The 24442-nt window shown below is 39.3% G+C and overlaps 1 protein-coding gene across 6 annotated transcripts in view; it reads left to right on the top strand.

Moving 5' to 3' along the window:
* Positions 1-24442, top strand: part of WDFY3 (WD repeat and FYVE domain containing 3) — a 310521-nt gene that overhangs the window by 52279 nt on the left and 233800 nt on the right. For all 6 annotated transcript variants that reach the window (XM_070047898.1, XM_070047894.1, XM_070047899.1 and 3 more), the window contains one exon: positions 24076-24175. The gene's annotated coding sequence lies outside the window, so the exon portion shown is untranslated. The remainder of the gene's footprint in view (positions 1-24075; positions 24176-24442) is intronic.

Below are 24442 nucleotides of genomic sequence, written 5' to 3'. Positions count from 1 at the left end.
CTGTAAGTGAGGCAAAATTCTATCTCCATCTCTTAGGTTAGTGGCTGACATTGAGAGATAAATTAACATATGACAGAATAACAGGTGGAGTGCAAATCCTCATAATGAAAAGAAGACCCGGGGCTGGCACTATGGCGTAGCATGTAAATTTTGACCATCTGTTTCATTGTCCAAGTTCTCTACCATATACCAACTGTACTTTATTGCGACGTCTGTGAGGAAGGAGGCACTTAAGAAAATTAAAATACAGTGCTCCTCATATAGTTTCATCTTTCTTTGTGACATCCATTGATGACATTTAACTTGAATCAGTCTTAACATTAGGATTATAAAATGGTATATTTTGCTTGGTCCATGACTTCTTCACCAGTCATTACTCAACATTCTATTGTAAAGGCTCTTTTATCTGTCTGTATGTATTTTATTTATTACTGGTATAAATTCATGGTTTCTCAACTCCCTTCCACACTGCTACCCTCAATAGTTAACAGTTATTACTGTTCTTCCATATTTTTGATGCTCAGATAGTCTCAGATTTTGACACTGGGACCTTTTGCATTCTGTCTCCCGTATCCTTTTATATGCCCCCATCATTGTTCTGAACAAGTTATTATTTTTATCCTTACTAAGACTCATCTCATGCCCATAATTAGCCTAGCATTGGAGCCAGCCATTCCTCTTAAGAGCCCTGCTCACTATTCTTGGGGAATGATATTAGAAACCAAGATTGGGACACTTGGTGTGCATGTTGCTGCAGGGTATCTTTGTATCTTTGCTTCTGGCTGACCGGGGAACACAGCTAGAACATATGCATATCTTTACACATATATACATACATGCATCTATATGTACATGTTTGTATGAATATATGCCCATTTAAGGATATATAAGGATGCTTCAAAAAGTTTGTGGAAAATGGAATTCAAAGTTAAGTTAATTTTTTAAAAATGTATTTATTTATTTGAAAGGCAGAGTTGCAGACAGAAAGAGGGAGAGACAGAGAGAAAGATCTTCTGCCTGCTGGTTCACTCCCCAAATGGCCACAATTGCTGGAGCTGGGCCGATTCGAAGCCAGGAGCCAGGAGCTTCTTCTGGGTCTCCCATGTGGGTGCAGGGGCCCAAGCACTTGGGCCCTCTTCTGCTGCTTTCCCAGGCATGTTAGCAGGGAGCTGGATCGAAAGTGGAACAAATGGGACTCGAATCGGTGCTAATATAGGATGCTGGCACTGCAGGGGGTGCCTTTACCTGCTATGTGTCAGTGCCAGCCCCAGGATAATTTAATTTTGTTCCCAAAAAATTGTGAAATCCATCCATACAAGGGGTCTTCAAAAAGTTCCTGGAAAATGCATATTATTAAAAAGCTGTAAATGGATGTAAAATTTTTTGTGCCAAATTAAGCTTTATCATTTAATTCCATTTCCATGAGTTTTTAAAGTATCCTCATATGTGTGAATGTGGTTTTTTTTAGAAACATGAATTCACATGGATATCTCCTATTTTCTATTTCTCTGTAGTGAGAACATAGGCTCCCAACAATCCCAACATTTTTACTCATTTGCTATAAATCATTCAAAACTTTAAAAAAAAAAACAAGATTTATTGATTTATTTGAAAGGCAGAGTTAGAGAAAGAGGGTAAGGCATAGAGAGAGACATATCTTCGAGAGATATCTTCCATCTGCAGGTTCACTCCCCAAATGACCACAATGGCCAGAGCTAGGCCAGGTTGAAGCCAGGAGCCAGAAGCTTCATCAGGTCTTCCACATGAGTGGCAGGGGCCCAAGTACTTGGACTGTCTTCTGCCACTTTGCCAGGCACATTAGCTGGGAGTTGGATTGGAAGTGGAGCTGCTGGGGCATGAACCCCGACCCGTATGGGATGCCAGTATTTTAGGCAGCCACTTAATTCACTATGCCACAACGCCCGCCTCCATCCAAAATAGTTTTAGAATTGCTTCATTTAACATCACTTGAAAACAAAACACAAAACCAACACCCTACCCTGATAGGTAGCCAACTTTGCTGCTTTCTGGTCATCCTTCTGATTTTTCTTTTTGTAATATTAAACAGATAAGTGTTTTCTTATCTCTCCATTTTGTAACTCAAAAGATAGCATATTGTCTGTATAAACACTTGGGCACTTCAGTGTTTTCACTGAAAAGCATGTCTTGGATATCATTCTATTTCAGTCTATCCATTGTGTCCTCTATATTTGTAAATCCATGTATTTCTAGTATTTGAATGTGTACAGTGCTGCAGTGAATAACGTGTCTTTTTACATTGTTGGACATATATCTTCTACATAAGCAAAGGATTGAAAATCTTGGGCCAGTGTGGTAAATGCATATGGAGTTTTATGACATGTCATGGAATCCTCTTCCATAGGGGTTATTGTGTTTTGGGTTTCCATTAGCAATGTATGAGAGTGCCTGTTTTCTCACAGACTTACAAAAAGCGAATGTATGGTTAAACTTGAAAATATTTGCCAATTTGAAGGGCAGAGAAATAGAATCTTGGTGTAATTATAATATGTGTTTTCTTAAGTAGGAGGAAATTGAACATCCCAGATCTATAAGGGCCATGTATATAAATGGAGATTCTGTTCATATCTTTTTTCATTTTTCTTTAGGAATTTTGGTCTTTTTTTCTTCAACTGTTAAACTCTTTATATTTTAAAAATATTAGGTCTTTATTTGTAATATTGCACATAATTTCTCCTAATTTTCTTGTTTTTTGACTTTGCAAATGGTGATTTTTGCCATTCAAAGTTTTAAAATTTTTATGTAGTCAGACTTATTAATGATTTTTATTACTGTCCTAGTATTTTAAATTATAGTTACAAAACAATGAATGTGAAATGCATTTGCTGTGTTTAACAGGAAAGGAATGAGATACTTATCTATGCTAGAGAAACAGATAATTCTCTTGCTCTATTTATCACTGTCCTGCAATCTTACATTGTAAAACTCGAACCAGAAAAATCTACATTTCATTTATAGAATATGCAAATTCATTTATTTTACTTTTATCTTTAAAAATATTTTTATTTATTTAAAACGCAGTTATGGGAGTGGGGAAAGAGAAATCTTCTATCTACTGGTTGATTCCCCAAAATGCTGCAATGGTTTGGGATGGGCCAGGCCACAGCCAGGAGCCTCGAACTTCATCTGGGTCTCCCCCATGGATAGCAGAGCCCCAGGTACTTGGTTCATCTTACACTGCCTTTCCTGGTGTTTTAGTAGTGAGCTGGATTGGAAATGGAGCAGCAAGGACATGAACCAGATCTCTGATAGGGAATGCTGTCATCAAGGCGGCAGGTTAATCCACTGTACCACATAGGTCTCTACTTTAGCTTTTGACTACAGAAAATTTCATCTATTCACAAAATTAATGCTCATGTGCCTATCATCTAGTTTGAGTAATTTTAAATTCTTTTCTCACTCCCCTAACACATGGCTATTTCACAGGTTTTCAGTTACTGTGAATTTCACTTATAATGAACAAAGTCCAGACTAGTCTGATCGGCTTTGGCCAACTGGCCTCTCAGGCTCTCTGGCCTCTTTTCAGTGGTCTTGGCACAAGATCTGACCTCTTTGAAGGTTCAGTAATACCACCATCCCAACATATCTGAGGTTTATAGAAAATTATGAGGAAGACTAACGTGTTGTTATGAACACGTGAAGTAACTCAAGGTTTGGCTAATTTGTGCACTTAAAGTTATATGTTTTTCTTGAGGTAAAGATAAATAATATTTACTGACAAAAGGTACACACATTCACACATGCATGTGTCTATTTATTTTCTGTGGTTCAGTGTTATTAAAGTAGAACCAGCAATTATCTTTTATCAGTGAGTCTAAGAAAACAACTTACAGACATTTGTTAGCCAGAATCTGAAAGTAACACAGAAAATACTCAACAATTCTTATTTGCTTAATGAAATTTTCTTTGTACTACAATTATTTTAAAGTAAAATTAGATTGCTTTCATTTGATAGTTTATATAGGAATTTGGGTTATTCATTCAGGATATTTATTTTCAGGTTACCAAGAGTCCATGATTAATTTGAAACAGTGACTAGAGATTTTCAGGGCCTGTTTTCTATTTGGAACTCTGCTGAACTACTACATGGGAGTTTCAGAATTTTTTTTTTTCCTTATTGCTTAAGTAGAAGCTGATCAGGCTCTTGCTGGTAATCATATGCTGAGACTTGCAGTATTTTTCTGAAAATACTTTTAACAGAGTCAGGAAGGAAAACCAGTCGGTGAATTCTTCATCTAATGCTTTTAAATCATTTGCGTAAGTGAAGTCGACACTTGGTTTCCTTTCTTCATTGAGACTAACAGTGGCAGTGCTCCTGGCAAGACAGGATGCATTGTGGCAAGAAGGCCACAGAGGAGACTGGTGCAATCACGGGGCTGTTGCTGCAGAGGCCTGCATTCATGATTTTTCCTGTGCCCATCTCCTCTGAATGCGCTCAGATGGACTAAATGTTGCTCTTTGTTTGGGTTTTGCGTTTCTTGGCCTGTTGTTTTTGTGTCATTCTGTTTTTAGTTTATGATGTGATTCATCCCTTTTCTGAAATTACAGCTTGTCCACGGATAAAGATGGTTTTCTTAAGCTATCCAGCATGATGATAAAGCATGATATTTTTATATGACAAGGCTCTACTTTGAGGATTAGGAACATTAAATATAATTTCAGAATTAAGTTTACTACAAAACAGAGGTTCTTTATTAGTGTGTGGAAAATAGTATAATTCCTGATTCAAAAACAACATGGTAAGTAATTGGTTTTGTGCCACTTGCCAAAAGTATGAGACACATTGTAAGATCTGTGTGTATAATTAAGACCGTTTTTCTCCCAGTTGCTGTTCATTGCGGTTTGCACACTTAAAAGATTTCCTACCTAGATGTTCTTCAGTTGTGACGATTAAAAATTTGAGCTCACATATTTTTCTCTTGTGAGTCCCAAACTGGTTTTAAGAGAGAATGCTAGAACAGAAACAGAACCAACGTAAGAAAAGGTAACTGAAGACCTCAAGCCAGCAAAGAACACGGCTTTTATTTCCATGGAGTGTTTGTGAATTTATTTTGGCTTGAACGGGAGTTCTTGCTATCACAATAAACACACTTTTGGGTTCATTTGTAGGTTTCTCCCCTAGTGAGGCCAGGGAGTTAGGATGCTTTAATGTTGGACATGTACTTTGAAGGCAGTACTGTATCAATTTATGTTGGTCTGAAAGCTTTGTTAGCATAAGCTTTAGCTCTCATTACATTCTGTTTCTGGATAACATTCAGTCTTAAATGCCTTATTTTTTACGTTGTGGTAAAGTATATCTAGCCTAAAAGTTGCCATTTTAACCATATTTAAGTGTTTAATCCAGAGGTATTATGTATAGTATATTCAGAATGGTGTGTAACCATCACTGCTATCTAATTCTACAACATTTTATCATCTCAAACAGAAACCCTGTGCCCATTAGGCAATATTTCCCCAGCTGTCCTGCCTCCTGGCCTCTGGTAACCTCTATTCTGCATTCTGTCTTTATTAATATTAATTTGTTTGTTCTGGATTTTTTGCATTAAATGTGGTCATTCAATATTTGTCCTCTTATGTCAGTTGTTTTTCATGTAGTATATAATGTTTTCACTGTTTGTCCATGTTGTTGGATATATCAGAATTTTATGCCTTTTTATGACAGAAAAATATTCCATGGTATGTGTATGCCACATTTGTTAATCCATTCATCTGTTGATGGTCACTTGGGTTATTTCCATCTTTTGTTAATATGACAACTGTTGCTAATAAGAACATTGAGTCCCCATTTTCAATCCTTTTGAAACAGAATTGTTGTATAATGTGGTAACTCTGTGGTGAACTTTTAGAGGAGCCTTGAAATTTGTTTTCCATGTGCATGTGCCATTTTACATCCTTGCATCAGTCCATGAGGGTTCCAGTATGTCTACATCCCCACTAGCACTTGTTATTTCCCATTTTGAGGAGATACTAGTTATCCTAGTGGGTGTGAAGTGGTATCTCATTGTGGGTCAGAAACGGGTTTCCCCTGTGACAGCTTTTCAAGTGCTTCATGTCTATAAATAGAGATATAGATACCTTCTTTGGTTAAATGTCAGTTTATGTCCTTTGTCCTTTTTTTTTTTTTTTTTTTTTTGACAGGCATAGTGGACAGTGAAAGAGAGAGTCAGAGAGAAAGGTCTTCTTTTTCCAGTGGTTCACCCCCCAACGGCCACTGCGACTGGCGAGCTGTGGCCGGTGCACCGCGCTGATTCGAAGCCAGGAGCCACGTGCCTCTCCTGGTCTCCCATGCGGGTGCAGGGGCCCAAGCACTTGGGCCATCTTCCACTGCACTCCTGGGCCACAGCAGAGAGCTGGACTGGAAGAGGGGCAACCAGGACAGAATCTGGCGTCCCGACTGGGACTAGAACCCCAGGGTGCCAGCGCCGCAGGCAGAGGATTAGCTTATTGAGCCATAGCGCTGGCCTATCCATTTTTTTAATTAGGTTGTTTGTCTTGTTGTTTTTGAGTTTTAAGATTTCTTATATATTCTGGATATTAAACCCTTATCAGATCCATGATTTGCAAATATTTCTCCTTTTGGTTGTCTTTTTTTTCTTTGCTGATAGCATCCTTTGATGCATCAAAATCTTTTTGATGGAGTCCAATTTATCTCTTTTCTCCTCTTGTTTCCTGTGGTTTTAGTGCCATATTTAGAAACTATTGCCAAATTCAAGGTTATGAAGAGTTGTCCCTGTTTTCTTGAAAGGGTTTTATATTTCTGTTCTTAAATTTAGGTCTATCATCTGTCTTAATTTTTGTATGTGGATATATGGTTTTCTCAGCACCATTTTTTAAAAAGATTTATTTATTTGGCCACAGTGCCAGCCCCTACCATTTTTGTTGAAGAGACTGTCCTGTCCCTGTAGAATGCTTTACATATCTTTGCTGAAAATCAGTTGGCTGTTTGCCAGTTGGCCATATATGAATCTGTGAGAGTTTTTCCTAGGCTCTGCATTCCATTGTATTCAGCCTTATGTTAGCTTCACACTATTTTGATTAATGTATTCAAGTGTTTTGCTTCCAGTTGACTACTTTATTACCATTACTGTGTGCCTTTAAAAATGTTTCTAATGGAGTCTGCATTGCGGTATAACTGGTAAAGCCACCACCTACTATGCCAGCGTCTCATTTGGGTGACGATTCACGTTCCAGCTGCTCTACTTCCTATCCAGTTCCCTGATAATGTCCTGGGAAAAGCAGTGGGAGATGTCCCAAGTGCTTGGGCCTCTGCCATCCACGTGGGAGACGTGGATGAAGCTCCTGGCTCCTTGTTTCGGCCTGGTCCAGCCCTGGCCATTATTGCCATCTGGGGAGTGAACCATCAGATAAAACATCTGTTTCTCCCTTTCTCTGTATATTTTCCTTTCAAATAAATAAAAATAAATAAATCTTAAAAAATTTTAAAGTGTTTCTAATATATATCTTTAAATTTTACTTTTAATGATTGCATTTAGTGGGCAGTACTTCAAAAAGAACTGCAAATGATAAGTTTACTATGAATATGTTTTTAATAATTTATTTATTTGAAAGGCAGAGTTACACAAAGAGAGGAGAGGCAGAGAGAAAGAGAGAGAGAGAGAGAGAGAGAGAGAGAGAGGTCTTCCATCCATTGTTTCACTCCCCAGATGGCCGCAATGGCCAGAGCTGTGCCGATCCGAAGCCAGGAACCAGGAGCTTCTTCCGGGTCTCCCTCATGGGTACAAGAGCCCAAGGAGTTTGGCCATCTTCTGCTGCTTTCCCAGGCTATAGCAGAAAGCTGGACAGAAGTAGAGCAGCCAGGACTCGAACCAGCACCCATATGGGATGCCGGCACTGCAGGTGGCAGCTTTACCTGCTACGCCACAGTGCTGGCCCCTACTATGAATGTTGATGGAGTTATAGCAGGATAATTAGTGTTAGAGAAAGTGAATTTTTGGTTATTTAATTGACACTGTACTTTATTTTTAAATTGGAGTTGATCAAAGGGAAAAACATGTAGTGAAAAAATGAAATGTCGCTGTACTTGCTTACAAAAAGATAACAATGAAAAAGACCAGTTATTTACAAAATCTAGTAAGTGACTCTTCATTTTTGTTTAATTTAATTTTAAAGATGTATTTATTTATTTGAAAGGCAAGTTAGAGAGAGAGAGAGAGAGAGAGAGAGAGAGAGATCTTCCATCCATTGATTGACTCTTCAAATGGCTGCTAACATCCAGGGCTGGGCCAGGGTGAAGCCAGGAGCCTGGAACTCAGTCCGGGTCTCCTACATGGGTGACAGGGGCTCAGGTACTTCAGCCATCTTCCACTCTTTGCTAAGATATTAGGAGGGAGCTAGATCAGAAATGGAGCACTGGGATTCAAGCTGGCGCCCATATGGGATGCTGGCATGGCAGACAGTGGCTTAACCTGCCAAAACCAAAGACCAGCCCCAATAATTGATTCTTTAAATTCATGTTAAATGTCACTTTTATTTTATTATCAGATATAATCTATGTATTTAAACTCTTCAATAATTTCATGAAGGTAAATACTGATACTTAGTAAGAAGTATTTTCAATAAGGAGCTAGTAATAGCAGGCTTTTTTTTTTTTTTTTTTTTTTTTGACAGGCAGAGTGGACAGTGAGAGAGAGAGAAAGGTCTTCCTTTGCCGTTGGTTCACCCCCCAATGGCACTGCGCCAATCCAAAGCCAGGAGCCAGATGCTTCTCCTGGTCTCCCATGTGGATGCAGAGGCCCAAGCACTTGGGCCATCCTCCACTGCACTCTAGGGCCACAGCAGAGAGCTGGACTGGAAGAGGAGCAACCGAGACAGAATTCAGCGCCCCAAGCGGGACTAGAAACCAGGGTGCCGGCGCTGTAGGTGAAGGATTAGCCTATTGAGCCAGCCAGTAGCAGACTCTTAAGCCAGAGTTGAATGATTGTTTTTAGCATCATTTTATGTCACACGCGTCTAATTAATTTTATGTCCTTTACACTGCGACAAACATTAGAAAATTAGGAAAATTCAGATAATTTTATTTTGTTGATATGAAATTATATTTTTATCATTCTTTTCAGAGTTGGTTTGTGCCTTACCTCCCTTTTAGTGTAAAATAATATTTTCCCTGATACTTTCAACATAATCCTTAATTATATTATCTGGGATTTAGAATTATGGAGAATACTTGATTGATAGAAATCTCTGATAAAATGAAATTTAAACTTTTCAAGATTTATTTTAAATTAGTTAATTATACCCCATGAAGCAATACAGAAAATTCTTCCTAACCATAAGTTTCTAGTTTAGTTTTAATTTTCTCTGATATGTTTCACAGTTCTGAAAAATGTTATATATTTTCCAGACTTGTTTTATCTCTATACTTCTATACTTTATTTCAAAACATATCCTATCCTTAAATATTTTAGTAGTGTGTGTGTGTGTGTAGTGTGTGTAGGAACAGACTGCTAGTTAGGGCAAATCCACTCAGTAGATAGATTTTGGATTTTTGCTATGGTCTAGATGAATTGGGCCCTGTGCTTGAAACAGAAAGATGAACATGATCTCTGCCCTCAGTGTAAAACATTATGGTTTAGAGGCTGTCCTTATGTTCTTATGTTGAAAATCCATGGGCACTTAAATCCTAAAGAGTTTGCTGCCTTAGTATAGTAAGAACTTTATGAACTATAAAAAGAACAGTGAGTTGTGTTCTGACATATCTGACTCAAATATTCAGGGAAAGGTAATACAAAATCCTCTTGGTCCTTTTATCTGAAAAGGAAAAAAAACTATACTTGAAGCAGTTGTGCTTATCAGTTATAAATGACTATTAAGGTTTTTGATTAGGTGACTTAGAAAGCTATAAAACTATGCCTTCATAATATTATAAATTTATAAATAATTTATAGTTTTACTTTTTTGAACAGTTATGATTTAAAATTCATTTCCTTTAAAAGAATGAGTTGGTAGGGCTTTTTTGTTGTTAATTTCAAGTATATGTCATATATACCAATTAAGATTTTTTTTGTTTATTCTTGATATTTTCATTTTACAGTGCATTTCCTTTTTTACAGTTCTTGAGGTATTGATGACATTTAATTTCAAAATGTGTTTCCAAATCCTGTCTTTATACCTTCTAAATTCCTGTTGATTCCACCCACTACTTTTTGCCCTGTTGCCAACGTATTTCAGACCATCATCCTAACTAAGCTGGCCAATGGCAGTTTCCTCCTGCCTGCTATAGACTTGGCTCCTTGAGAGCCCTCTTCCATAACTGCAGCAAGAGCCTCCTTTAGAGAATGCAAATCTGCATTTCTTGCTCTGCTTTTCGAAATCCTGTGTTTCCTTGTTATCACCTTTGGATAGAGCTTTAGAGTATGGAATCCAACGCCTTTCATTCCCCGAGGAGTCCTTCCGTCCCCAGGCCCTTCATCTGTCCTCCTCTGTCCTTTTCCCTCCTTATATGTAGGTGTGGGCACACACTCTTACCCACTCTTTCCTCAGAAACAACTTCTCAGTTTCCACTTCCCCTTCCTTTGAACTGTTGAGACTGTGTCCTGGGTCTTGTGCTTATCACGCACTCATGCTGTATTGCCATTTTCTGTATTGTATTTGCTCTGTTCCCTCTGTGATATTGTCTTATTTTTCACTCTGTAGTTCTCTGGGCAGTGAGTGGGACAAGGAAGGCACAGATTGATATTTATAAAACGCATGTGCTTTGAATAATCCTAAAATTTAGTAGCTTAAAAAACCCCCCAGAAAACTGCACAGTTACTATTTCATGTGGATTAGACATCCAAGAGTTCAGCTGTCTTAGGATTATTCGTGAGGTAGCAGTCAAAGTGTTGACTGGGATTTGAAGAGAGCTGGAGGGATCACTTTCCAGGATGGCTCACTCACATTCCTGTTGACAGAGGCTTCAGTTCTTCTGGCTGTCAGCAGGAAGGTTTAGTTCCTTCACTAGGTCCCTTGACTAGGGTTGCTTAAGTGTCCTTACAACATGGAAGTTGGTTTCCTTTAGAGGGAACCTTCTGTGAGAGAGCACAAGAATGGGACCATGATGCCTTTCATGACTTGGTCACCCATGGACACTTTTCCTATATTTTCTTCCTTAGAAACTCAGCACTAAGTATCACCCACAATTAGAAGGGTTTAGACTCTACTTGAGAAGAAAAGGTCATCAAAGAGTTTGTGAGTGTATTTTGTAACCAACACAGAACAGTAATTTATGATCTTCCCTCAGATCTGATCAAAATAGATCACTTTCCCTCTTTATTAGATATATTTATCCGTATTAAAATGGTTAAACTAAAAAACTATTTTTTATTTTATTGGAAAGGCAAACTCACACATGCACAGGTATCTTCCATCCCCTGGTTCATTTCCCAAATACCTGCAACAGCAAGGGCTGGATCAGACTGAAGGTGAGAGTCTGGAACTCAATCTAAGTCTCTCATGTGGGTGGCAGGGACCCATGTACTTGAGTTATTCCCTACCGCCTCTCAGAATACATGTTAGCAGGAAATGGATGGGAAATGGAGGTGGGACTCTAAGTAACTTTGATATAGAATTCAGGTGCAGATATCACAAACAGCATCTTAACTGCTATACTAAATTCTCTGTTAAAATTTTTTTGAGAGGCTGCTGCTGTGGCATAGTGGGTAAATATGCCGCCTGCAGTGCCAGCATCTCATATGGGCACTGGTTTGAGTCCTGGCTGCTCCACCTCTGATCCAGCTCTCTGCAATGGCCTGGGAAAGCAGTAGAAGATAGCCCCAAGCCCTTGGTCTCCTGCACCCACATGGGAGACCTGGAAAAAGCACCTGGCTCCTGGCTTTGGATCGACCCAACTCCAGCCATTGCTGCCATTTGGAGAGTGAACCAGAGAATGGAAGACCTCTCTCTTCTGCCTCTGCCTCTCAGTAACTCTGTCTTTCAAGTAAATAAATGTTTAGAAAAAAATTCTTTTTGAAAGTATGCTTTCCTTAAGGTATTTTATTTGCTCTTGATGATATGGATTAGCTCAATTATCTATAATAAATTATTTAATTGAGTTAATTATTATCTAAATATGATTTTATTGAAACTTTTACTTATATTCTAGAAACAGAATAAGAAACTAATCTAAGTTCTATATTTCATATACAATGAGTGTGACACTAGATTCACTGCTTTGAAGCTTACCATAGATCTTTAAAAAATTCAGCAAATCTGAGTTGCATTATGTACTTTTAAGAGAGGAAATCATAACTAGTCATTTAAATTTGTAGGTTAAAACACAGCTTAAATTGTACAAAACTTAAAGTCTTTTGGCCTACTATACCCAATTCACTCAAGAAAAATTTGAGTACTTAATATATATACCTGACATTTTACTAGGTGCTGAGTGTATATCAGTGAACAAAACGAAACAAATATGGCCTGTCCACTTGGAGTTCATGACTTGGTGGACAGCTAGATAATAAATTAGATGAATAAGGATTTATCAATAATGACAAGCGCTGTTTGTGGAGGAAATGAAGATGATGCTGTGACAGTGGGTCTTGAGAAGGCAGAAGTACTTCTGTATTGCAAGCAAAGGCTTGTTAAGAAGAGGTGACCTTGAAGCTGAGAACTAGAAAATCTGTCTGCCAGGAACTTACAGGAAGAGGGAAGACCTGCAGTGTGAACAGTTGGTGTGTGAGGAGTTGAAAGGATGCCTGGAGATGTCCAAGGGGAGAGTGGAATGAAGTTTGAGAGGTAGAAAGAGATCAGATTATCTAGAGTTTAAGGCTCATGGTAAGAAGTATGGATTTGGTTAAATACTTTTAAAGCCACTGTTTTGAAGTTACAAATTTCAGTTTCTGTTTTAACTCCCTCCCCTAAATAAATAAATAAAATAAAAATAAAAAAGGATACTTTGGCTGTAAAAGGGAGAACAAAGGCAGGAAAGAAACTGGGAAAATGATAAGGAGACGTTGTAGCAGTCCAGTGAAAGATAATGGCAGCGTGATTTGAAGTAATGGGAGGGAAAGGGTGGCTTTGAAATCAGTTTATAGGTAGAACCAGTGGAACTTACTGTGAAGCCTGGCTCGAGCAAATGGGTGAATGCTAAGAGGGGAAATCAAGAGTTTATTTTTGAACATGTTAATTTTTGTGATGCCTGCAAGTCATCCAGTGAAGATGTCATGTGACAGTTATGCATTCCTGGAGCTCCGATACTTGGGAGGAGAGATACAAATAGTATTTACAGTTGTGGAATTGGGCAAAGGCATTTTAAGGAGGAGGATAGACCTAGCAGCTCTAGCTTTTTAGCTTTTAGAATTTGCCTGCTTGGGCCACAGTCTCACATTCTTGCTTACTTTGCAAAAAATAAATGAATAAACAAACAAACAAAACAAAAAGATTGTAGCACAGAAAGTTTGGTTTGTTTGTTTTAATAACATGTGTGCTTTCTTTCCTTATTTTTTTTAAACGTTGGCAGCACTGTAATATATGAAAATGCGTAAAAAGCCCACTTACTAACTGAGTTACTTTGGAATTTTGCCTCTCAGCCTGTTTTCTTATCTGCTGAAAGGAGTAAGAACAGAGTTGTTTTGGAAATTAGGTGAGTTCATTTATTTAACCTATCTAGGACAGTGTATTGTACATGGTAGATGTTCCCCTTTTTGCTGTTAGTGGTTTTATATGTGTGTCTGTGAGCAACAGAGCCACTTTGAAACAAGGGTGTTATACTTAATGCATATGTTCTCCCTACTCTTTTTTTTTTTTTTTTTTTTTTTGACAGGCAGAGTGGACAGTGAGAGAGAGACAGAGAGAAAGGTCTTCCTTTGCTGTTGGTTCACCCTCCAATGGCCGCCGCGGCCGGGAGCCAGCTTCTTCTCCTGGTCTCCCATGCGGGTGCGGGGCCCAAGGACTTGGGCCATCCTCCACTGCACTCCCGGGCCATAGCAGAGCTGGCCTGGAAGAGGGGCAACTGGGACAGAATCCTGCACCCTGACCGGGACTAGAACCAGGTGTGCCGTCGCTGCAGACGGAGGATTAGCCTATTGAGCCTTGGCGCCGGCCCTCCCTATTCTTATGGGGCAATAGATACATAGATAATGAGTAGGTGGTTGGGTAGTTCTTAGGCTGTTCTGGCTTCCAAAACAATATACCATAGACTGTGTAGCTTATAACAACAGAAATTGATTTCTGGAAAGTTCAAGGTTAAAAGACCAGTAGATTTGATATCTGTGAAGGTTTCCTTCCAGGTTCCTAGACAGTGCCTTCTTGCTGTGTCCTCACATGGTAAAAGGGGCAGAGGAAATTAAAAGAAATGCAGGGGGAGTAAGGGTGGCAGTGTGGGTGGGAGAAAGGGTAGGTTGGGAAGTATCATCATGCTCCTAAATCTGTGTCTGTGACATAGATAACATTTGTTCACCTTAAAAACTAAATAAATTAATTAAAAGAATTGGATTGTGATCCCCCCACTAGTGATGTCTAATTTTAGTTGGCATCTTTACATCATAATATTTAAGATAAGTTTTGATATGTTGTGGCTTAAGACTACTAGTTTTATTATATTTTTCTGTTTACTTTGTGTATTATTCTTCTGTATCCATTTTTTTTAAATAAGGACCATTAGTGAGGCTAGTAGATTTTTTAAAAATATATTTATTTATTTGAAGGCAGAGTTACATAGAGGCAGAAATGGGTGGGTGGGTGGGGGGTTCATCCATTGGTTTACTCCCCAAATGGCCACAGTGGCCAGAGCTGGGCTAATATGAAGCCAAGTGCAGGGGCCCAAGAACTTGGGCCATCTTCCACTGCTTTCCCAAGCCATAGAAGAGAGCTGTATGGAAAGTAGAGCAGCGGGGACTTAACCGGCGCCCATATGGGATGCTGGCACTGTAGGTAGCAGCTTTACCCACTGTGCCACAGCACTGGCCCCTGTATCTCTTTTCTTAAATTTGGAATGATGTGCTAACTCTTCAAAAAAAGGGGGGAGGTGACCAGAGGAGTTGTCTTGGGCCTCTGATAAAGGCATCACTCCATTCATGAGGGCTCCATGACCTAAATATGCTGCCCCCACCAAAGGCCCTAAACATTGTTACCTTGAGTGTTGGGTGTAAGGATTTCAGCTGATCAGTTTTAGGAGGCACAGACATTCAGACCAGAGCAAGCAAGTAGCAAAATGTAGATGGATATGGGTAAATAGATATAGCTGTAAATCACATAAAATATGTGTATATAACATAGTTTCTTAAACAACTGAAAAGCATTCTTTCCTAAATGTTCATATTACTGTTTTTATCCTTTTCTCAATCTGTCTTAACTCTGCTGCCTGCAAAGGCTATTGCCTAAATAATGAAAGTCTAAAACAAAGATTAGACAAAGTCTAATAAGTATGAATTAAAACAATGTTATAAAAATTATTTCTACTCTTACATTTTAAAGGTTTATAATTATTAATACAGAATTCTCCATTGCATATTAAATTATTCATTGTCAGATACAAAATTGGATGGCCTAACACTTTGTAGGTAAAGATAAGATGTTTAAATTGAATCTACAAAGTCTTCTTCTAATTTTTCATTTCCTTATACTCTCTCCTTCCTATTCTCCCCTAAATAAAAGCATGGCTCACTCTTCATATGTGCTGTGTGGAAAATGTACTGAACTTTTAATGTTTAAATTATGTATCTTTGAGATTATTTTTATCTACTTGAAAGAGCAAAAGAGAGAGAGAGAGAGAGAGAGAGATGTTCCCTCCACTGGTTTTATCCCCAAATGCCTGTAAAAGCCACTGCTGGGCCAAGCCAAAGTCAGAAGCCTGGAACTCCATCCAGGTCTCCCAGTTAGGTGGCAGGGGCCCAAGCTCTTGAGCCATCAAACCACTGTAGTTTTGGAAGGACTGCCGTGCATTGTAGAATTGGACTCAGAGTGGAACACCTTACAAAGGGCTTTATTTGTGGGACTGCCCATAAAACCTTAATCCTTTGTTCTCCGTTCATATGTCTTGGTTCTGATAGGTGTTAGCAAAGTGTTTCAAAGAAACCCCCTTTCTCTTCCACTACTAGGGTAGAGTAAGAAAAATCCAGTCCAGTATATAAATCAAAACCCAAATACTTTTAATTTGTGAATTTATATATTATAGAATGACATGCCATGAGAGTATTTCATCAATTCTCAGAAACACATATTTTTTGTATTTTTAAGAATTTTGAAGCCATATTGCATCTTTTTGTAATTGGCAGTGTTGCTTCTTGGTGGTGCTTAAAATAGTGATAGTCTTATAGCTGGTGGTATCTGAGATTTCATGAAATATGGTAGTCCTGGGGCCAGTGTTGTGGCATAGCCAATTAAGCTGCTGCCTGTGATGCTGACATCCCATATATTTGCAGTTTCGAGTCCTACCTGCTTCTCCTTCTTTTTCCTCTTCCTCTTCCTCCTCTTCTTCTATTTATTTTGAGAGTCAGAGTTACAGAGAGGGAGAGACAGAGAGAGGGATCTTCCATCCTCTGTTCAGTCCCCAGATGGCTGCAACGGCCAGGCCTGAGCCAAGCCGAAATCAGGATCCAGAAGCCAGGAGCTTCTTCCAGGTCTCTCATGTGGGTGCAGGGGCCCCAACACTTGGGCCATCTTCCACTGCTTTCCCAAGTGCATTAGCAGGGAGCTGGATTAGAAGTGGAGCAGCCAGGACTTGAACTGGTATCCATATGGTGCTCTCTCTGTCTTACCCTCTCTTCGTAACTCTGCCTTTAATTAAATAAACAAATCTTTAGGAAAAAAAAAAAATGGGGCCAGCACTGTGGTGTAGGGGGTAAAGCCACCACCTTCCGTGCTGGCATCCCATGTGGATGCCGGTTCAAGTCCCGGTTGCTTCACTTCCTATCCAGCTCTCTGCTATGGCCTGGGAAGGCAGTAGAAGATGGCCCAAGTTCTTGGGCCCCTGCACCCATGTGGGAGACCCAGAAGAAGCTCCTAGCTCCTGGTTTTGGATTGGCCCTGCTCTGGTCGTTGCAGACATTTGGGGAGTGAACCAGTGGATGGAAGACTCTCTCTCTGTCTCTTGCTCTTGCTGTCCTCCTCTCCTCCTCCCCCTCTCTGCCTCTCTGTAACTTTGCCTTTCAAATAAATAAATAAATCTTAAAAAAAAAAAAAAGATAACCTTTTAACAACAATATGCAGTGGTAGAATTGATTGAGTTACTTTATGCCCCTGTAAAGTAAGGGTCATTTTTAAAGATCAGAACATGTATTTTCAATGTTTTCTACTTGATAGTAAAGGTAGCACAGACATGAGTTAAATTTTTCTATAAAAGGTTTGTCTTAGTCTATTTGGGCTGCTGTTACAACAGTGCCATAAACAAAGTGACTTATACACACCAGAAATTTATATCTCAAAGTTCTGGAAGCTGGGATGTCCAAGATTGAGGTGCAGGCAGATTTTGGTTTCTAGTCAGAGACCTTGTCCTCACAGAAGGGCTTCTCACAATAACCTCATGTAGCAGAAGAGGCAAAGGAGCTTTCTCAGACTTCTGGTTTTTTTTTTTTTTCTTTTCGTTTCTTTTTTTTTTTTTTTTTTTTTTTTTTTTGGCAGGCAGAGTTAGACAGAGAGAGAGAGAGAGAGACAGAGAGAAAGGTCTTCCTTCCATTGGTTCACTCCCTAAATGGCTGCTGTGGCCGGCGCGCTGCGCTGATCCAAAGCAAGGAGCCAGGTGCTTCCTCCTGGTCTCCCATGCGGTTGCAGGGCCCAAGCACTTGGGCCATCCTCCACTGCCTTCCCGGGCCACAGCAGAGAGCTGGCCTGGAAGAGGAGCAACCGGGACAGAATCCAACGCCCCAACCAGGACTAGAACCTGGGGTGCTGGCGCCTCAGGCAGAGGATTGGCCCAGTGAGCTGCGGCGCCTGCCAGACTTCTGTTTTAAGGGCATTAATTTGATTGATGAAGACTTCAAGTTCACATTCATGACCTAATCATCAGCCAAAAGCCTCACCTATTACTGCTATCAAGATGTAGGTTAGGATTTTAACCTGGTTGTGGGGAGCACAGCGGCAGCAGCACAAGCATTCAGACCGTAGTGAGACCACATAGTATATACACAAGTCTTTGTGGGCCCTAAGGTTTCTGTTGCAGCTCCTGAACTCTGCAGCTGCAGCACGAAAGCAGCCTTAGACTGTACAAACAAGTAGGGCTGTGTTCCAGTACAACTTGACTTACGAAAACAAGCTGCAGGCTGAATTTGGCCTACAGGCTGCTTTTCCCATTCCTAGTAGAACATAGAATGATCAAATCCCTTCTGAAATGTTCACTCCCTAGAATATTCTAGATCATCTTTGAGCATTGGCCCATATATTGCTTGCTTATTTTTTTAAAAGTCCTATTAGTTGCTAGATTTAGTCCTTTTCTTTATGTCTAGCTCAAAATTATCATACTTAGGTTCATAAACCAGTAGACATTTTGTCTTTCTCTGTGTAAGTGATCTTTGGTTCAAGTTTGCTACCTACCTGAGCAGGTAGGCCTGACCACTTAATATCCTTGCAGTGGCAGTGGAGTGTGCACATAAACTTTGGAGGGGATATCCATCCAGTTCATGACATCTGCATCTCAGTTTCCTCCTCTGTGAAATGTGGGTGATAGTAGTGCTGTTACTGTGGGATCATACAGTTATTGAGCAATCTTGACCTGGTTTTTTTTTTTCTTGTCATACTGTAACTTTTGAGTTATAAGCTTATTTTAATTTCTATTAGTAAAAAATGCCTCTTCACTAATATTTCTATGCTCACCTATTTTTTATATTGATTAGATTGAGACATAAAAATTACTGAGACTTTACTCTTTTCTGTCCTAGCAAAAATGAATTTGATTTGAGTTAAATAAGATTTTTTTCCCTAAATGTCTTTGTATTCTTTGTGATTTTGGTTGGTTTCAGCAATTTCTGACTTTCATGCAAGCAACAATGTTAATTTTTCTCAGTTTTTAAATTCTGATAGTATACATCTCCTTGGAGACTTCTTTTAGAAGCTGTTTGCTGAGTTTATAGTATTCTGACACCAAATGAAAGGCTTTACCTCTAATCCTGAGAATAAACCTGGAAGAGGCATTATTGTAAATTGCAGGGCTAGGATTTGAACTCTTGTTATGACCTGGTCTTGGAGGCTACCTGGTGTCACTGCCCACATTCTGTTTGTTAGACGTGAGTGCTCATTCAACCGGGACACAGATAGGCTTTTTCCTTTTAAAGATAGGAGGGTAAAAAAATATGCTGGCATTTTAAAATCACCACAAAATGCTAGGAACTTTTAGATATACTTTCTGTCATGATGAAAAATTTATTTTGCTCTTTAAAAAAAATCCCTTTTCTTTGTGGTTGTAAATGATTTACAGGTTAGTGGTTACTCCTAAGTTCTTTGTCTTCCAGATTTTAACTTGAAGCACGGTCTATTAATTATACAGAAGGAAAGCAGGGAGTATGAAGGTTCAGTTAGTACAGAGATCCTAATCTTTTGATTTTCCTTTTTTTAAAATCCATTTTATTGTATTTACACTAAATATATACCTAGTTTATAAATGTTTTCATTGTTGAACTGGTGAAAGCACTAAATAGTACCTCTTGTTTCCCCTGATAATTGTTTTGCATTTATCAGATCTATCTTTTTTATTAATTCTGGTGACAGTTTACAGATTGCTGATTGACAACCTGCAGACTGCATGCAGAGGGAAACTAAGTGGTAGTGTTTTCTTGTGTGTTTGTGGACTAAGATGCCAGATTTCCTTGACAGATTGGAGGTGGGAGAGAGCTCTGAGATTGTGAGAAGAGCTGACAACTGTGCTATCAACCACACCTTTACATTTATGGCTAATCTGGAGAGTAGATTGGAGGTACTCAGAGATAACTTGAATTGCAGTATTTCTTTATGTATTATGGCATACTTGACAGGGGAAATGTTACATTCAAGGCTTTATATTCACCCTCAGATATCAACCTGTCAAACTGTGTACACAGAAAAATCACAGGGAAATATTAAGGTGGGTTACTGATTTAGCACTCCATTGTGAAGTAGGAGTATAGTAGGAGTATAGTGACCTAGGCTACGCTGATCTTCCTTGGCCAATTCTCACATTGTTTGTCTTGGTTTTTAGAGATTGTTTCCTTGTTAGTTTATTGTATTCCTTTAAACTGTCCGCTAGGATATGTATGTGTCCTCTTTTAAATCACCTTCAGCCTTGAGGTCTGAAATTTAATGGCCAGCGTGATGATGTTAACAGGTGGCTCCTTTAAGAGGTGATTTGGCCTGATGGAGAGCCCCCCTCTCCCCTCACAGATGAGCTTGAAGCTTTTGTAAGGCTTCAGGAAGTGCTTCCCATCTTGTCCTCCCACTTCCTGCCAGGGGAGGGCACAGCACTTGGCTCCCGGGAATGCGCTGCAGAGGAGAGCAGCCCTGGATCCCTGGCACCTTGATCTGGGATTTTTTTTCAACCATAAGAGGATGAATTTCCATGATTTATAAACTTCCCAATCTCAAGTATTCTGTTAAGGCAGAACAGACTAAGTCACTCACACTGTTCAAAATTTTTCTATTTTCATAATTCTTTTTTAAAATGACTTATTTATTAATTTGGAATGCAGAGTTACAGAGAGGCAGAGGCAGAAGGAGACAGAGAGATCTTCCATCCGCTGGTTCTCTCCTCAGTTGGCCACAAGGACTGGAGCTGGGCTGATCTGAAGCCGGGAGCCAGAAGCTTCTTCCCAGTCTCCAATGCGGGTGCAGGGACCCAAGGACTTGGGCATGTTCTTCTGTTTTTCCAGGCTACAGCAGAGAGCTGGATTGGAAGAGGAGCAGCCAGAACTTGAACCAGCATCCATATAGGATGCTAGAACTGTGAGCAGCAGCTTTACCCACTGCGCCTCAGTTCCAGGTCCTATTTTCATAATTCTTATGAAATAAAATTGACCCTTTTTTGGTGGACAGCTCTATGGCTTTTGACACATGCATAGATTAGTGTGACCACTGCCCCTACCAAAAGAAGACAGGGAGTAGTTCCAGCCTTCAGGAAATCTCCTTGCCCCATCCCTTTATGGTCACAGTTTCCCTCCACCTCCAACCCTGGAAAGCGCTAATCTTCCTTCCTCAGTTTCATTTTCTCTTTTCAGGAGAATGTCATGTAAATGGTGTGTAATCTTTTGAGACTGGTTTCTTCCACTCAACATAATGCCTTTGAGAATTATCCATGTTGTTGCAGGTCTCAGTAATTCATTCACTTTTATTGTTGAATTGTATGGGTCGTTCACAATTTGTGCATCCATTGTTCCATGTAAGGACAATTGTGTATTTTCATTTTTTGGCCATAATGAATAAAGCTGCTATAAGTGTTAGCATATAGGTTTTGTGTGAATGTAAGTTTTCATTTCTCTAGGGCAACAGTCAACACACTTTTTCTGTAATAGGGCTAGATGGGAAGTATTTTAGGCATATGGGCTCAGTTTGCAGCTTGCTGTGCTGTTGTAGTGTGAAAGCAGCCATAGATGATACATGTTGCAGTATTTCAGTAGAAGGTTACTTACAAAAACAGGCAGTAGGACAGATTTGGCACAAGGCCATAATTTGCCAAACCCTGTCTATGATAAATACCTAGGAATGGGATTGCCCAGGAAAATGATTAAAATGTGTTTAACTTGATAAGAAACTGCCAAGCTATTAGTTTCTAAGTGTAATAACATTTGAATTATGGGATGTTATTGAACTCAGACTTCATAGTTCACACAGCAGGATCATAAAATTTATGATAAAACAGGCTTTGGTTTTGTCTTATACTGAGGATCTATTTTGCCTTCTACTTTTATTCATTTCCATGTGTTATCTTTTGTCTTGAAAAGTACAGACCCTTTTTCAGTAATTTTTAGTTGAATTAGTTAAGAAACATGGGACATTTCAGGGAGGTTGTCTTTTTACCCTATGCAGTAGGTGCAAAGGATCAGAGTGAAAGCTACTAAGTTTTTAAATCAGTTAAGCAGCTGACTTTAGTTACCTAGAGATTGAGTATAACTGAATAGGCAGCCATCACAGAATGGCATGAAAATTTCTTTAGAACTTTGTTCATTTGCTTCAGTGCCAAAACCAGACCTTTTCAGTGTGGAAACCAAACCCAGAGTATTTATCCATAATGGGAGCTCTCCTACCAGAGCATCTTTGTATTGCATAAGTTTGTGATAACTGAGGTTTATGACCAAGTATCCCTCTTAGGAACACCACCCTACAGATGCCGCTTAGCATGTGGTTCTGTCTGTGGGATCTGCAATCGGCTTTCCATTTTGTCGTGATTCCCTCTGCCACAAAAGTCAGGATTCGAGGTTAAAAGGAAGGCAGCCCATCCCAAGTGTATCAGGAGCTAATGAAGCTGGAGATGAATAAAGCAAAGTAGGGATATCTTGCTGGTTATGATTTACTATTCTGAAAAATCAGTGAAGCCCCAGGACTGAACAACATCACAGATGTGGGAAGAACATTTTGTCCTGATAGCGGGCCCACTTGTCTGGATGTGATGGTTGAAAGGTCATGTCTGTGGGTGAGAAGTGTTAATGTTGATATGATATGCTTTTTTAAAAAGGGAAGTATTTGAAAAATGAACTCTCTCCTATTTTCTGTAGACTTGGGCACTAGCAATTGAATGATTGGTGTGGAAGTTGAATAGGATCTCTCTTGAGAATCAAATGGAAATCATAGATCACTTCCTACTGATGTCTTAGGGGTTTATTTTTCTCCAAGCCAGTACTGTCCAATATAACTTCCAACTATAGTTGAAATGTTCTGTATTGGTTCTGTCTTAATATGTAGTCGCTATCCAGTTATAGCTGTTGAACACTTCAGATATGGGTAATGCATCATTAAGAATTCAAATTTTTAGTTGGCATATTTAGATTAATTTGAATTAAATTTTAAGTAATCACAGAGAGCAAGCAGTAATATTGAGTAATACAGGCTCTTCCATGCTCCACAGGCTAGAATCCCCATAAAAGGAGCCTGTGCTGTGGCATAGTAGATGAAGTCTCTGCCTGAGGCGCCGGCATTCCATATGGGCAACAGTTCATGTCCTAGCTGCTCCTCTTCTGATCCAGATCTCTGCTAATGGCCTGGGATAGCAATAGAAGATGATGCAAATGCCTGGGGCCCTGCACCTGCATGGGAGACCCAAAAGAAGCTCCTGGCTCCTGGCTCCTGGCTTCAGATCAGCCCAGCTCTGGCCATTGAGGCCATCTGAGGAGTGAACCAGCAAATGGAAGACTTCTCTCTGTGCCTCCCCACTCTGTGTCTGTAACTCTGCCTCTCAAATAAATAAATAAATAAACAAATCTTAAAAAAAAAAAAAAAAAAAAAAGAATCCCCGTAAAAGAAGTCTCTGTATGCCTCTTGTTAGGAGATTAATTTGTTTACCTGACTTCTGATTTTTGCAGTTGAGCAGTGATTGTATCTTGCCAATCAGTTAAATTTTTGAACAGGTTTGGTTTTTGCTAAGTTTGTAACTCCCTTATAATTTGGGGAGATTTAAAGGAATCTCTAGTGTCTGATCCTGTTTCTTCCGTAATACAGAATCCAGAGTCTTGGATCATGATTTGTCCAGGCAGTGTGGCATCTATTGAGGGTGCTTGGCGGAGTCTCCAGTGTGACTTTGTCCTGTGTTAGGAACATTACAGTGATTTAGTCACCTTTGCTCAAGTATTTTAAAAATACATTTCCCATATTTGAATATTATTAATGACAAGATAAAAGTTTGTGAGTGGCTGTCATAAAATCCTTTCTTAACGTTTCTGTGGCAGTGGTATCAATTCTAGATACACATTAGAGTATACTGGAAACTTGTTAAAACCATGCCCGGGCTCCACCCCCAGAGATTGTGATTTGAATGAAGTAGGTTCTGGGCATCACAATATGGCTTAAAGCTCCTTGGTTGATCCCATTGTCCAACCAGGGTTGAAAACCCCTCACATGTGGATAATTGGTAGACTTGGGCTACTTATGTGGAGTAACTATTCTGAATTAGAGACTAATTCACAGTCTTTTTTTTCCTCTTTCTAGTTGGAGCCCAGATTTCAAGTCTTGAGTAAGTTACCATCAGGGGAATGGGCCCTGTTGTGCTGACACATTCAGAACCCGTTATCCAAGGAATACTTTAAAGGTCAGTGCACGGGAAAAGATATTAGTTGGATGTTGATTTTCATCTTTACTACCATTTAATTAATTGGTAAATTAAAATTGTAAATTGTGAGTTCAATGGCTTTTTAAATTTACTTGATTTGTATTGCTACCATTATAAATTTACTAAATTAATATTAGTAAACACAAAATGTATCCTGTTGCAAATTATTTTTCAATATGCTACTTAAAGGAGGATGTATATTATATACACCTAAATGTTTATATACATTTTGCATATCTTCAAATA

The sequence above is a fragment of the Oryctolagus cuniculus genome, chromosome 8 (genome assembly GCF_964237555.1).
Source record: "Oryctolagus cuniculus chromosome 8, mOryCun1.1, whole genome shotgun sequence".
NCBI lineage: Eukaryota > Metazoa > Chordata > Mammalia > Lagomorpha > Leporidae > Oryctolagus > Oryctolagus cuniculus.
The sequence above is the reverse complement of the archived record's forward strand: the minus strand, read 5'-3'. Positions and strand labels throughout refer to the sequence as shown.